This window comes from Lynx canadensis, chromosome D3, assembly GCF_007474595.2.
Source record: "Lynx canadensis isolate LIC74 chromosome D3, mLynCan4.pri.v2, whole genome shotgun sequence".
Classification (NCBI taxonomy): domain Eukaryota; kingdom Metazoa; phylum Chordata; class Mammalia; order Carnivora; family Felidae; genus Lynx; species Lynx canadensis.
In genome coordinates, this window is record NC_044314.2 from 28,620,107 (window position 1) to 28,633,942 (window position 13,836).

The window sequence follows — 13,836 nt, forward strand, 5'->3', positions numbered from 1 at the left end:
AAATAAAGTCAGTGCATCTGGTGCCAGTGAGACCAGACCCCTGGCTTCTATTTCTAGTCTAATAGCCTTTATGGCAGGGCAGGCTGTGTCTCTTCCCTAAGTTTCTAGAACTTCTCTCTGGAAGTGTGAATGTGTGTTTTTAAAACATTGATTTTTGCTCAAATGGCTCTTTATTTTGCTTTTGATTTCTCCTTCCTAGTGAAGATACTGCCCTCCCCCCCTGACGGCAAGCATTCTTTTTCCTTCCTGAATGATGGCCCCACTTGGTCCCCCTTTGGTTTTCTTTGCCTGAGTTTCCACTTAGCCCCGCCACCCCCTGGAGAACCATTCTGGCTTAATGCCTCCTGCATCCTTTCAAATTGTTCTTGTTCCTCAGCTCAGGATTTCCTGCAGGGCTGGCCTTCTTGGCTAATGAGGAGCCTCTAGCTGAAGGCACTGTTCCTGACCAAGTTTCCCAATCCTGCTGGGAGGTGGGGGTTGCGGCTGGCGGGAGAGCGGGTTGCAGTCCTGCACTGATACTCTGCGATCACAGGCAGGAGTCTCTGCTAATGCAGGTCTGGTGAGCCTTGGAACTTGCTGGTACCTGGTTTTGTTTTGAATAACCCACTCTCTTCACACCCCCCACAACCCCAACACTGTATCTTTAAAGTGATTCACTTTACTTTCCTCCAGGAAGGCTCGTTCATATTGTGTTTTCTCTTTCTCTAAATTGTCCAGTGCTATTACTATAATTTGTGGAGGTGGAGTGGGGAGAGTACTATTTATGTTTCAGACTAATTGAGTAGGAGTGACCTTGTATTATGCATTTTGGAGAGATGCTGGGGGCACCCCTCAGCATAACTGTCCATTAAGTAAAATGGGTTTGAAGTTATCACAGTACTAGTAGCAGAGATCTATGATTTTTGTTTCCCCTTCTGTCTTTATTAGCCATAAAGGTGAACAGGCTTTGGCTATCAGACTGGTCCAAGGGGTGCATATGGGACCCAAGCCAGGCCAGCCAGAGTTCTTCCCTAGGAGTCGCAAAGTGGAGCTGGGCAGAGGAAGCCAATCTTGCCGTCCGGCTATTGAGCTGTCAGGATATGAAACTGCAGGAGCTGATGCCAAATTCTAAACAACAGCCAATTTGAGGAAATGACATAACACCCACCGAGAAACGTAAATGGAGATTGAGGGATGGGTGGCATTAACATCTCCAATTCTAGTTATTCATGAAGCTAGCTCCCAACCCTGCTTTTTCAGGAGTCTGGCTACATGAGCCTATAAATCACTTTTTACTGCTGAAGCCAGTTTAATTTGTTAATTGCAACCAAGAAAGTCCTGGCTATACAATCCTTCCTGTCCGACTTTTCTCATCAGAGGCTCCAGATGCCCTTGTATTGTCCTTAGCTGCCCCAAACGAGGTGTTCTTACACAGCATCCTTGGGGCCTCCTAGGGGGGTTGATTCCTGCCTGCATATGAACCCTAAAAGTCCTGCCCTCATGGGCCCAGTCCCATCATTGGTAGAAAAGGCATAAAATGCATGTGTCCCTATAAGAATCAGAGCTCCATGAGGTAGGGACACAAGGAAACTTGCCTGCTTTCTTCTCTGATGTGCCCATCTATCCAGACAGGGCTAGGCACACAGTGGGTACATGATGAATATTTCTTTTTAAAAAAAATTTAAAATATTTATTTATTGAGAGAGGGAGACAGAGAGACAGAGAGAGAGAGAGAGACGGGAACAGCACAAGTGGAGGATGGGCAGAGAGACAGGGAGACACTGGATCTGAAGCAGGCTCCAGGCTCTGAGCTGTCGGCACAGAGCCCAAAGCAGGGCTCAAACTCATGAACTGTGGAGATTATGACCTAAGCCGAAGTCAGACACTTAACCAATTGAGCCACCCAGGCACCTCAAATACTTCTTTTTAAGTAGTCTCCATGTCCAGCTTGGAGCCCAGTGCAGGGCTTGAACTCACAACCCTGAGATCAAGACCTGAGCTGAGATCAAGAGTTGGATGCTTAACCGACTGAGCTACCCAGGCGTCCCCATGATTGATATTTGTTAAGCGAAAGAAGCACTGAATGCGGCCATTCATTCATTCATATGACTTTCTTCTTCTGATTAGACGTCTTCAGTCACTGCCTACTGCACTCTGAATTTAACCCTCCCTCAGCTCAATTTCAACCCGCCTGCCTAGCTTCATCTCTCACTGCTCCTCCACGTGTTCAAAGAGCCTCCTAGTATGAAGTAGGAGTTAAGCTCACCAGATTGCAGCCTGTCTCTGCAGCCTCCGTGCCTTTGCTTGGGCAATTCCAATCATCTGGAAGTCACTTTTTCTCTGCACTTCAAAATCTCATGTTTTGAACTCATGCCTCAAGGCCTGGCTCAGAAGCAGCTCATGCCACGTGCTGGCCCTGTTCCTCCCATTCAGAAAGAATCTCATGCTTTTTTGAATCTTCATAGCACCTTCTTTCAGCCTTTGTCTTCTGAATTTGCAATAATAAGAGATACTGAGGCACATGCATTCTCTTGCCCAGTGGACTCCAGGCTCCTTGGGCACAGTGCTCCTGTTTCTCCCTCTTTGTCCATCAGCTTCTCCTTCTGGCCCTCCTCTTCACCACACATCACCACATTTTCTTACCAACTAGATCCTAGCACAGCCTCACACAAGGTGATGTCCAGTGAATATTATTATGCATGAGGAAATCTGTGCACATCAATGCAAAACAGTAAACTCTGGCCTGACTGGGACAAGCCCGTGGAATCACTGTGCATGGCTTATCCATACAGTGGAGTTAATAAAACTACAGACTTTACTGGGGTTGGCTAATAAAATACATAGCTTATGCAAAGTGCTTAGTCCATGCCAGCACATTATTAGGTGCTCAATAAGTGTTGATTGTTGTTATTGATAGGTCTTAGGTACCCAGAAAGCCAAAAGGACATTTTCTTTCCATTTTCCATCCAGGCCAGTTCTCTGACATTTACAACCTGATAGTTCTCTCCATTTCATACCTAGCCATGTGCATCTACCCCATTCAAGAGCCTTCCCTGTGTGGCTGCCTTCCAGCTAGCCAAGCAGCCAGCTTCTCCCCTCACCACAAACTGTCTCACCTGCTAGACCAAAGGAAAAGGAAAGGAAAGGGAAGATCAGGCCAGTCAGGGACTCCCCGGCCTGGGCCTGGGAGAGACAGGACAAAACTGACATGTGAAGCAAGGCTGGCTGCTTCCATTAAACTAACTCCCTCTGTCACCTGAGCTGCTGACAATGAGGCCCCACGAGGACAAGGATCTGGTCTGGGTGCTTTTCTGTCTTTGCCTCTCTGCACACTCCTCTTCTCTTGGTGGATGCTCAGATAGCTCCAGAGGCTTTCAGGGGGGTGAAGTGCTGTGACAGAGCTCTCTTCTTCTCTCCCTCCCTTTCTGTTTCTGCATTACTCTCTCTGGCTCTGGCTCTCCTCCATCTGTCTTGTTCTACAGATCTGCTTTTTATTCTCTTTAGCTGACCTCGCTGCAATTCCCATCTCTTGCTTTTCTGTCATTTCTCCAGCTATCCCTTTATTGTTTCTGTCTCTCTTAGGCTGACTCTTCCTCCCTCCCTCCTGCCCTCCCCCTGCTCCCCACTCCTCCACCTGCAGTTTGGCTCCCTTGTTCTCCTTTTCATGGCCATAATGCTGCAGTGGTGAGAAGGGGACCATCTATCTGTCAGAGACAGGCTCCGCCAACCTCGACCACCTCTCTCCTGCTGCTGGCAATTATCTGGAGGTTGGCACAGGGCCCGGAAACTGCCGCTTGCACCACCCCGCGGCTCAGGGTCTGCTCCCCCAACCCAGCCCCCTTGGAGGACCGCTTGGTGCCATGCCCAGGATGTGACAACCTGCAAAGGTCATACACACTCCAGAGAAGATGGACTGCTCTACGGGTGGAATTGACATTGGGCAGATTTGCAAATGTCCCTCCAGACTTGCTAGTGTTTCACAGACGCAAGGAATGAGGTGCAAAAAATAGAAACTATAAATTGCACACAGTGCCCCTACCTCCCCTTAACACACACACTTTAACACTGCCATACATCCAGATTTTTACTTTCTTTATTTTTTTAAAGGGTGGCTTTCGAATCTACCTTATTTGAAATATTCATACAAATTCATCCACATGACATCACTGGAAGTTAGTGTACCTGGTACCACCAGGCTGGGAGCTGACCTGTTATTTATAGGAACCTGTGTGGCTCTGTAAGCTGAGTCACAGCTGTGACCTGGCACTCTCTTTTTCAGAAGTCGATGAGATTTCAGAGCTGACAGAGACTTTTGAGGCTGTTTATGCCAAGACTCTCATTTCGGGGCTGGGAAATCTGTAGACCAGAGTGGCTGAGAAAGGTACCCAGAGTCAACCGGCAAGTTGGTAGCAAAGGCCAGGGACTCCAGTTTTCAGGCTCCTGGTAAAGTGCCCATCTCACTCTGTACTCCACTGCCTTTAATGAGGGAGGAAACAGATCCTCCAGGAAGACAAATAGTTCTACCCAGGTTACTCAGTTATTAGGTGTTAGAGTCCCAGTATCTTCTGATACCTCATTTATTTGTCCTTGAAACCAGCCAACCAACTCATGAAGCATAATGGCAATCAGAGATATTGAGAAAAGGCTGGGCTAATTACCCTGGGCTGATTTGGGCCTTTGCAGATGGTTCCAAGCATGGAGACTCTTTTCATCAATACTGAAGCAAAGGTATCAATACCGTCAGAAAGTGCTTACGTATGTTCAACGAGTCTTTCCCCCAAGGTCACCATGTGTTACAGGTTCATTTCATGGTAGGGCACCCTGTACCCGCTGTGTGCATGCAGCCACATTCCACGTGCTCACTCAGAGACCTTTGTGTCCAGGGTTAGTGGCTCACTGCCACCAGCCTCATGGTAGGCTATATGATATGTGCTGTGCACTGTGGTGCTGCCTCACTTGACATGTGGAAAACCCCAAGTGGAAATGGAGGCATGCAGAAAGGGTGACTGAAGGGTTAGAATATGCTATGAACCTGGCTGTGACCAGATCACGGCTCACTGTTGGGTTGAGTGTAAAGTTGCAGACTGAATGGCCTTGGTTGCTCCCCCGTGGCCAATCAGTTAACAAGAGCTGCCATTTATTGGGCATCTGCAGCGCACCAGACACCGTGTCAGAGGCTCCTCCAGCATCGTCTCCCTTAATCCTCACTGCCACCCGGGATGGTGGGGCCACCATCACTGTCTGGTTCCCTAACTGAGGCTCAGGGAGGCCAAGCCCACAGGGCTGTGGGGAGAGGGAGTGGAGTGCTGAACTGAGGATTTCTAGCCACAAGGGCCGTCCCTGTTCTTTATCCTCTGTCCAACCGCCTCCTGGTTTGTCTATTTACACGGACTCCAGCCCCAAGGCTCCTGGAAAAGAAGGGACAGCAGAGTAGTGCAGGTAGTGCAGATGGGCCTGCTTATTTGGGAGGTGAACCTTCCTGTTTACTTTCTAGGCTCCCAAGGGCATCGCAGGATATTACAGAGCGAATACTTATCAAGTATCATCCACCCTAAGGGAAACAAAAAGTTAATGCATGCTCAGAATGTTTGTTTTATTTTTTAAAAAAGAATTTTTTAAAACATTTTTATTTAATTTTAAGAGACAGAGAGACAAAGTGCAAGTGGGGGAGGGGAAGAAAAAGAGAGGGAGACACAGAACCCAAAGCAGGCTCCAGGCTGTGAGCTGTCAGCACAGAGCCCAACACGGGGCTTGAACTCATGAACCAGATCATGACCTGAGCTGGTCAGATGCTTAACCGACTGAGCCATCCAGGTGCCCCTAGCATGTTTTGTTTTAAAAGGGAAGGAATAATCCTAATGATGTGAATGATAATATAGAGAAACATTGAGAATATTGAGTACTTAGTAGGTGATAAGCAGTTTGCTATGTGCCTCACTTATATATCATAGACATCTGTGAATTAGGCATTGTCCCATTTTGCAGGTGAAAAAAACTCAAGTCCAAAGATATTAAAAGCAAATAATCCCCCCACCCAAACCTCTTCAGATTTATTCACATTTTAAGTGTGGGACTAGGATTCAAATGTCAAACTGCTTGCTTCCAATGCTTTTCCACCATCCTGCTCTCAAGGAAGTACACATTACCAGTTAAAAAGCTTTCTATTAAATAATTAAAACTTCAGAATGGTCCCAGTCCTAAAAGGGATACATTTCAATTACCTGGAACAGTCACCGAGGCAGAACAGCCTCTCTGTCTATATACTCTTCCTCGACTCTCTTTCAAATCATATATCTCGAAACCCTCAGGCTCAAGTGGACAGTATACACATCCTGCCTGGCAGCTTCATGAGGGGGCCCTAAAAACTGGGGAATTCACAGGCCCTGCTAGACGGCCTACAAGGCCCTCGCCTGCTCGGCATGCAGGACGCCGGCTGGCCAAAGACTCTGTGGAAACAAGGGCCCAGTTCCAGCAGTCAGCTGGGCTCTAAAAGTCTATGCCTTTGGTACTGAGCTTTTATTTTCCCTTTCGATGCTGTTATGGGGGACAGTTGAAGAGGAAATTCCCTACAGTTCAACAGACTCCAGATTTATGGAGTAGTAGGAAAATATTTGCCCTGTGCTTGAAACTGCTGAAGAGGGGAAAAGAAATGTTGTTTTCTACAGATTTATGAAAACAGAAACATTGATTTGTTTTGCTTGGGGTTTGTCACTTTTCTGAATGATGGCTTGATGTTTTCGGGTGCTTTGAGAGGGCCACATTTCTTTCAGGTAAGCCTGGCACCTGGGAAAATTGTGAGGTTTGTCTCCTGCACCTTCTTCCCCATCCTCTGTGTCCCTCCCATCCTGTGTTCCCTGTAATCTAGACTTTCCCAGGGAGGAAAATAATCTAGCATTAATTCATAGAAATTATGAAGAATGGATGGCTCACAATTCCTTTTGTATTTGTGTCTTTTAAAAAATGCTGAAGGTGAGTAATGATAGCTAACTGAAATCTATTCTCACTCTCAAATGATATGATTTTAGGCACTTGGGAGAGAAATAAGTTTGAGTGGAATCTGAAGATCTTTTCACTGCCCTTCATGCTGTATCATATAAGCAAAGGTGGGTTCTGACTAAACAGGAGACTGGCTCTGGCTATAAACATAGATTTTGCTTTAGAAGTAGCTTTTTAGAGAGCCAAAATTATTCTAGACACTTTGATCTCAAATATCAGCATGAGGATTCCAAGCACAGTTGAGTGATAGATCCCAGGGCCAAAACTAAATTAGAGTAGGTCCTAAAAAAGGAGATTAGTCTGGGTCTACCAAAGGATGGCTCAGAATGCTGCCCCGAGCAGAGGAGGAAGAAAGAGAAACACAATTCTCATTAACAGATCGCTCAATTACACCCAAGCTAGGCAGCTCCTGGAGATGACCGTGTCACTCAGATTCATCCTCACATCCTCCAATGTCCCTAATGCAAAGGAGCATCTCTGAGAAGTGACCACAGTAATTCTCTCCCCCGTGCAAGTTCCCCTAATGCAATAAAAATTAGCGAACTCTGATTTACTTCTGCATGTCTGCTCAGCAACCACGGCTGCCGGGACCAGCAGGTTGTCAGTGTCGGGAATAATAAGAAACAGAAGGACTTGGAAAGAGTACAGTAGGAAATAGAAAGTAGGGATAAGGTTTTGGGGGGGACAGTGAAGATGAGTTGGGGAAAACAATGTTGAATGGCCTTTGAGAGGGAGGTAAGAGGTGAAATCTGGTAGGAAGGATTGGGGCAGGTGCCCAGGGCCTATGACATTATGTATTGAGACAGGATTTGAGAAATCTCCACTTGGCATCCAAATAAGTTAAATAAAGGCAAGCCAAAGCTTTTCTCTCTCCAGCTTCCAAGTCACACAGTGAGACCCAGGAGGCAGGAGCCAATAAAATCTTAAAAACACCCAAGGACCAGGCCCACACATTCCAAATGCTTCTTAGGGTGAGTATTTTTTGCAACAAAGCAAAATGAATTTACAAGTATCTCATTAAAGCTGCAGGGGAGGAAGAACGTGAGAAGTTTCCAGGGAGGGAGGGATGGTAAATGGAATTAATAGCACAGAACTCATTAGGACCCATTATTACTAATTTAAGATATGTGAAATGTTACTGATATTTTCTTTATTTGGTGCATAGTCTCTGTTGTTGGTTGGAGTAGATTTCGTTAGAGCTTCTTTAGGGTTTTTAAACCTAGACTCTAATCCTATTTTACCTAAGTTGGAATTCACAAAGGAAGATTCTCTTATTGTGGACTAGTTTTGGGAATAGTCAGGAAGTTCCCCTGAATCACAAATTCTGGGCGGGCCCTACTGCAAGGTGGATTGGGCAACCCCAGAGTGTACCTGTGGGGACAGCACCCCAATAGAAGACTTTGCATAGAAGCGGTGGTGGGAAAACAGGTGAGGGGTCAGTGTGTGATTTGTGGAGTGCTGTCAGTGAGGAGTCTCAGCCTCTACCTCCTCTCCTTTTTACCTCCTTTCCTTTACCTGCCTTTGGTGGCTGTCTGAGATGTATATATTGGAGCCGTCACTGGTTTAAGGCAGCACTGTTTCCTGTCAGATGAGAATATGCTTGAGAAGGTAATAGATCACAGCTTCATGAAAATGGCCTCTCAATCCCTCAGAAGCCAATGGCTCTGTCTTCAAGAGAAGTTTTGAGTATTAAAGGAAGTTGGAAGAGCCCAGAATATAGAGTGAACTAGTGACCAGAGTGGGTAGACAGGGGTGGGGCACATGAGGGCACTGGGTGCTGGGTGGGAAATGGCTGAGGGTAGGAGGAAGGAGACTCAGTGAAGGGGTAGGGGAGCGAAGATGCTGGGGCTGAACACTCAGTTTTCTTGTCTTCTGGTTTGGTCAGGCCAGGCCTGCAGCACACAGTTATAGGTTCTTCTAAAGAGGGGTTCCTCCCTCAAAGCCATGATGAAAACTACCCACTGAAGTGAGACAGGTCATAGCTTGAACGCTTCTAGCTTCCAAATCTGGTCCCCAAATGTCAGACCTGGATAGGGCTACATACTCCTTTGATTCCTGACTATTTTCTTTTTTATTTTTAATTTTTTTTTTCAACGTTTATTTATTTTTGGGACAGAGAGAGACAGAGCATGAATGGGGGAGGGGCAGAGAGAGAGGGAGACACAGAATCGGAAACAGGCTCCAGGCTCTGAGCCATCAGTCCAGAGCCCGACGCGGGGCTCGAACTCACGGACCGCGAGATCGTGACCTGGCTGAAGTCGGACGCTTAACCGACTGCGCCACCCAGGCGCCCCGATTCCTGACTATTTTCTTAGCAGCTCTATGTACCGGGCACTGGGTGGGGTCTTGGGAATAGAAGGTTGCAACTTGCAGGGCACTTTTGGGAGATGGATGGCAGGTTAGAGTCTTCTACTTGAGCTGGCACTCTTTTCATTGCTGGAGGGAGTTTGGATCTGACAATCAACTTCATGGAATCACTAATTCAGCAGAGGGATCCCTACAAATCCACTCTAGCCCAGAACTGATGGCCATGCACGGTCCTCCCATGTCTAATCTTCCTCCGGTATACAGACAGCATCTCATTATAATTGTCTTATTTTAACTGTCATTTGTACCCCGAGGTACAGTTTCCGTTATCAGTATACTCACTTGCACCAAACATTCTGTGAGTTTTCTGACTTTGCCAGAACTGTGAAAGGTCATGAGGCAGGATAACTCAACTCACCATCTAGATTTCAAGTGACATGATTCTACCTCTACCTTGCTGTCACAGCTTCACAAACCTACGAGGACATGGGGGCTCAGACATCATATCATGACTAGTAAATGTGCTTTTGGGCAAATTAAAAATCCTTCTGGGTGCCAGCTTGCTCTTCTATGAAAAGAAATATTCAAAGCTTTCTTCTAGCTCTAACCTGATCACTGAGGTAGGGATGGCTGACGAGCCAGTAGAGGTGGTGCTGAAATCAGTGCATGGCTAGCTGATCATTTCAAGACACTGTCAGGAAGAAAAGACTCTTTAGCAAAGGGGTAGTGGGTGAACAGATTTGGGGGCTGTGGGTAGCCCATGGCCCAAAGGGAAAGGCTCCTCTTCCTGAGTGTCACCCCGAATGGGGGTTTCCTGCCCAGAAGCTGCAGGGCCACTCTGGGTTTTGCAATGATGCCAATTCTCCTTTCCTAATGTTCCGGGAAGAACGTTTTCATGGAACACAAATCACTGGTCCTTCATCCTGTGACAGCAAATGGAGACTAATGATAGGAACTGGGACTTAAGAGATGCCTTTACATTAGTGTCTGTTTCTGCAAACTTGTTCCAGAAAGCTCCTTTGTGCTGCCTGGATTCTGGCCTGAGGGCCTCCCCCTGGAGGCTGCAGGATGGCAGATGTTAGGCAGCAGTGCCTCCCCTGGGGCAGGCATCTCTTCTACATCTATCTCTCTTCATGCTGTAGCCTGAAACCCCCAGTTCCCTCATACCCACAGCAAAGCCCCAGCATGGCATCTGCCCTTTGGCACATCTCTCAACATCATTTTCCTGGGACAGCCTGCATGTGCTTTTCCTCAGCTTCCTGCCACCCTTCTCAGCCACTTTTGATCCTTGATATTCAGTGCCCTGTTGGAGTGCATCTGGATCGAGGATACCCCTTCTCCTCCCACTTCTAAGAGGTAGCTACTCCAATTTTCTCCATTTTACAGATGGGAAAATGGAGGCATAGTGAGGTAAAGTGATTTGGTCAAGGTCATGAAAATGGCAAGTTTCAAAGCCAGAATTGGAACCCAGGCAGTCCAGCTCCTGAGATTGCTATTGACCTTGTGGTTCTTTATTATTATTATTATTATTATTTATTATTATTATTATTATTATTGTTATTATTATTTTACCAGCACAGTCTTCTGACTCCCAGTCACAACTTCCTGGTCCCCATGAAAAAAGCCACCACCCAGAGACTCTTTCTAAACTGTTGCTTTCAAACAATGCTTCTAAGATTCTAGAAGTCTCCCAACTGCCTGTGGACCTCAGAGAGAGGGGGTAAAACTGACCTGAAGCAAACCTGGCCACCTTCATGAATCTCCCTTTGCCACCAGAGCTGGTGCTGGTGAGAACCCCAATGAAGAGGTGGGCCTGGGCTGGGTGCTTCTTTTCATTTTCCCTTCTGCATGTACATGTAGTTGGTTTTGGAGGCCTTGCATCAGGGAGAGAGAGAGGAGCATGTGCTGCCCTCTCTAAACTCTACCAGGGATGCTGAACATCTGGGATGGGGTAGGGGAGCTTTTGGGCACCACTGTTAAGGAATAGGTTGCAAATGTGCTATACCATTTATTCTGTCCTACTGATCCAATCTTAAATAAAATCCAATCTTACTTGATAATTGAATCTGAGACTCAAAGAGATGAAATAGGTAAGAAACAAAAAGAAAAACAAAACCAAAACACCTCTTCATAGACTGCAAAATACTGTGCAAGATGTGCTTTGTTATAACTTATTAACATTCAACTTTCACCCAAAGTGGAATTGATTTTTTAAAATTCATATTCATGCATGCTCCCTAATTGGGGGGAGTGTCTGGCAGCCCTGAGGTCTCTAGGTCCCTGCATCTCATGGGTCCTGTAGGCTCTATCCCTCCAGGCACATCTCGCCTGGAATAATAAGGCATTTCTTCACATTCCCTCCACCCCACTGCCCATCTTGCATTCATTCCAAAGGCTGTCTTTACCTCAGCTTTGAGAATCTACAACAGCCCTGCAGCTGGGAAGAGAGTGTATCATTTGGCTTTTTGCCCAGAAAATAAGATGCTTCAAAAAGGTCATCAAAAAAAAAAAAAAAGTCTCTTGGGGGAGAAAGGGGGGGAAAAAAACCACCTTCTCTCTCAAGGTTAATTGAGTGGAAGGTGAACTTTCATCACATGTTGTCCTTTTGTGAAAGCACAGCCTTAAAGATGTGGAGAGGGCAACTGACAGGATGGCATGGGCTGGGCTGCTGTGCAGGGACATGGTGCCTCCAAAGTTGGCTCTGAGCTTCCCAGTCCTTGGACAGTGTCCCCACTGAGCAGGAGCAGAAGGGAGTATACAGGCATGCAGCCAGAGCCCAGCCTTCATAGGATATAAAGGAATGTAGGCTGGACACCTACCCTCAGGGAGCCTTTGCTCTGGAGGATGAAAGGAGGCCCACAGCCAGCCTGTGTGAAATGAATCAGAGACCAGTAGTGTGTTGTTGGTGCTGGCTCTGCAGGTGGTGGGTGCTCAGGGCTGACGGGGTTGCCTGTGACCGAGAGTGCTGCTCTGAGCTATGGAAAAAGCCTGACCTGTTTGGGGCCTTTGTACTTGCCTCTTACCATGTGCGTTGACTCTGGTTCTAGCTGAGGATAATTTTGCTCCTTAAAGGGCACGTGGCAATATCTGGGGACATTTTGCCTGTCATGATTGGGAGGGAAGTGCTACTGGTACCAAGTATGTAGAGGCCAAGGATGCTCCTAAACATCCTACAATGTGTAGGTCACCCCCCCACCCTGATCCAATAAAGAATTATCCAGCCCCAAATATCAATAGTGTCAAAGTGGAGGCACCTTGCCCTAGAACTAGCTCCCACCACCTCCACCCTGGCCACATAACTTCCTCTTTCCTTTACTTTATCTAGGTGTTTGCTCAAACCACCTACCAAAAATCCCTTCATGACCATCTTATATAAAAGAGAAACCCCGATCTCATTCCACCACTCCTTTCCCTCTCCCCATGATTCAATTTTTTCATGGCTCCTCTCCTTGTCTGATATGTGCATGTGTGTGGCTGTGTTTTTTTAGTAACTGCCTTTCCACACTAGAATGTAAGCTCTGTGAGAGCAGGGATGCTGCCCCTTTCGCTCCTTACTCTGTTCCCAGTGTCTACAACAGAGGATATAGTAGATATTCAGTCACCATTTGTTGAGTTAATGAATAAATGGACACTAATCCCAAGCAGCTGTGTGACCCTGGGCCAGTCACTTAGCTCCTGTAATATGCACCGAAATTCTCATGTGAAAAAAAGAAAGCAAAGGATTAGAATGTTTCAATGGGTCTTTCCAGCTTAAAGTTTTTTCTATTCTCCAAGAAAGAGTAATCTGGGAGTATTGGATGACCCAAGAGGGCAGGTTTCAGTAAGGCAGCACTGTAAAGGCACAGCACGTGGGGTGGAGTCCTACCTGGAGGGGATAGTATCTGGATAAAATAAGCAGAACACTTAGCCCAAAGCCAGCTTCCCACCAAATGCGTGATGAATGGCAGCTGTTGTTATTTATGAAGAATTCAGGGCCAGGATTCGGGTGAGGCAAGAGAGGCACTAACCTCAGGCACAAAATTGAAGGTGTGACCAAAAAGCTCTGCCATCTAGACAGATAATATTTTAATCCAATATTTTTTAAAAATAAAAATTAATGCAAAAATCCACAAAGAAGGAAACACCAAGATCTTAGCTAAAGACAAGATCAGTATGACTGTTTCCTTTTGCTTTAGGCTCCCATAGGCCTTGGCACAGTGCTGCTACTGATGCTGTCTTTATTTGAAATTTTGAGATATTTCTCATCAAGGATTTTTTTGGCATGAATTTTGATTTTTAAAAAACATGGCACTGAAATATGATTTGTCTTGATTACTGAGATCTCCATCACTTCCTTCAGTTTTGTGCCTGAGGGTGAGCACCTCACCTTCTTCGCCTGGCTGGAGAGCAACGGACTGTCTAGAAGCAGAGAGAAGCTCCAGACATCCCTCTCTGAGGAAGGGAAACAGGGTGAGGGACGGGTTACACAGATGATGGGGATAAAGGAGAGGGGAGCTTTTGGACAGCGGGTGGGATCTTAGAATTTGAGGGCTGGGTTTCCCAGGCAGACTGGGG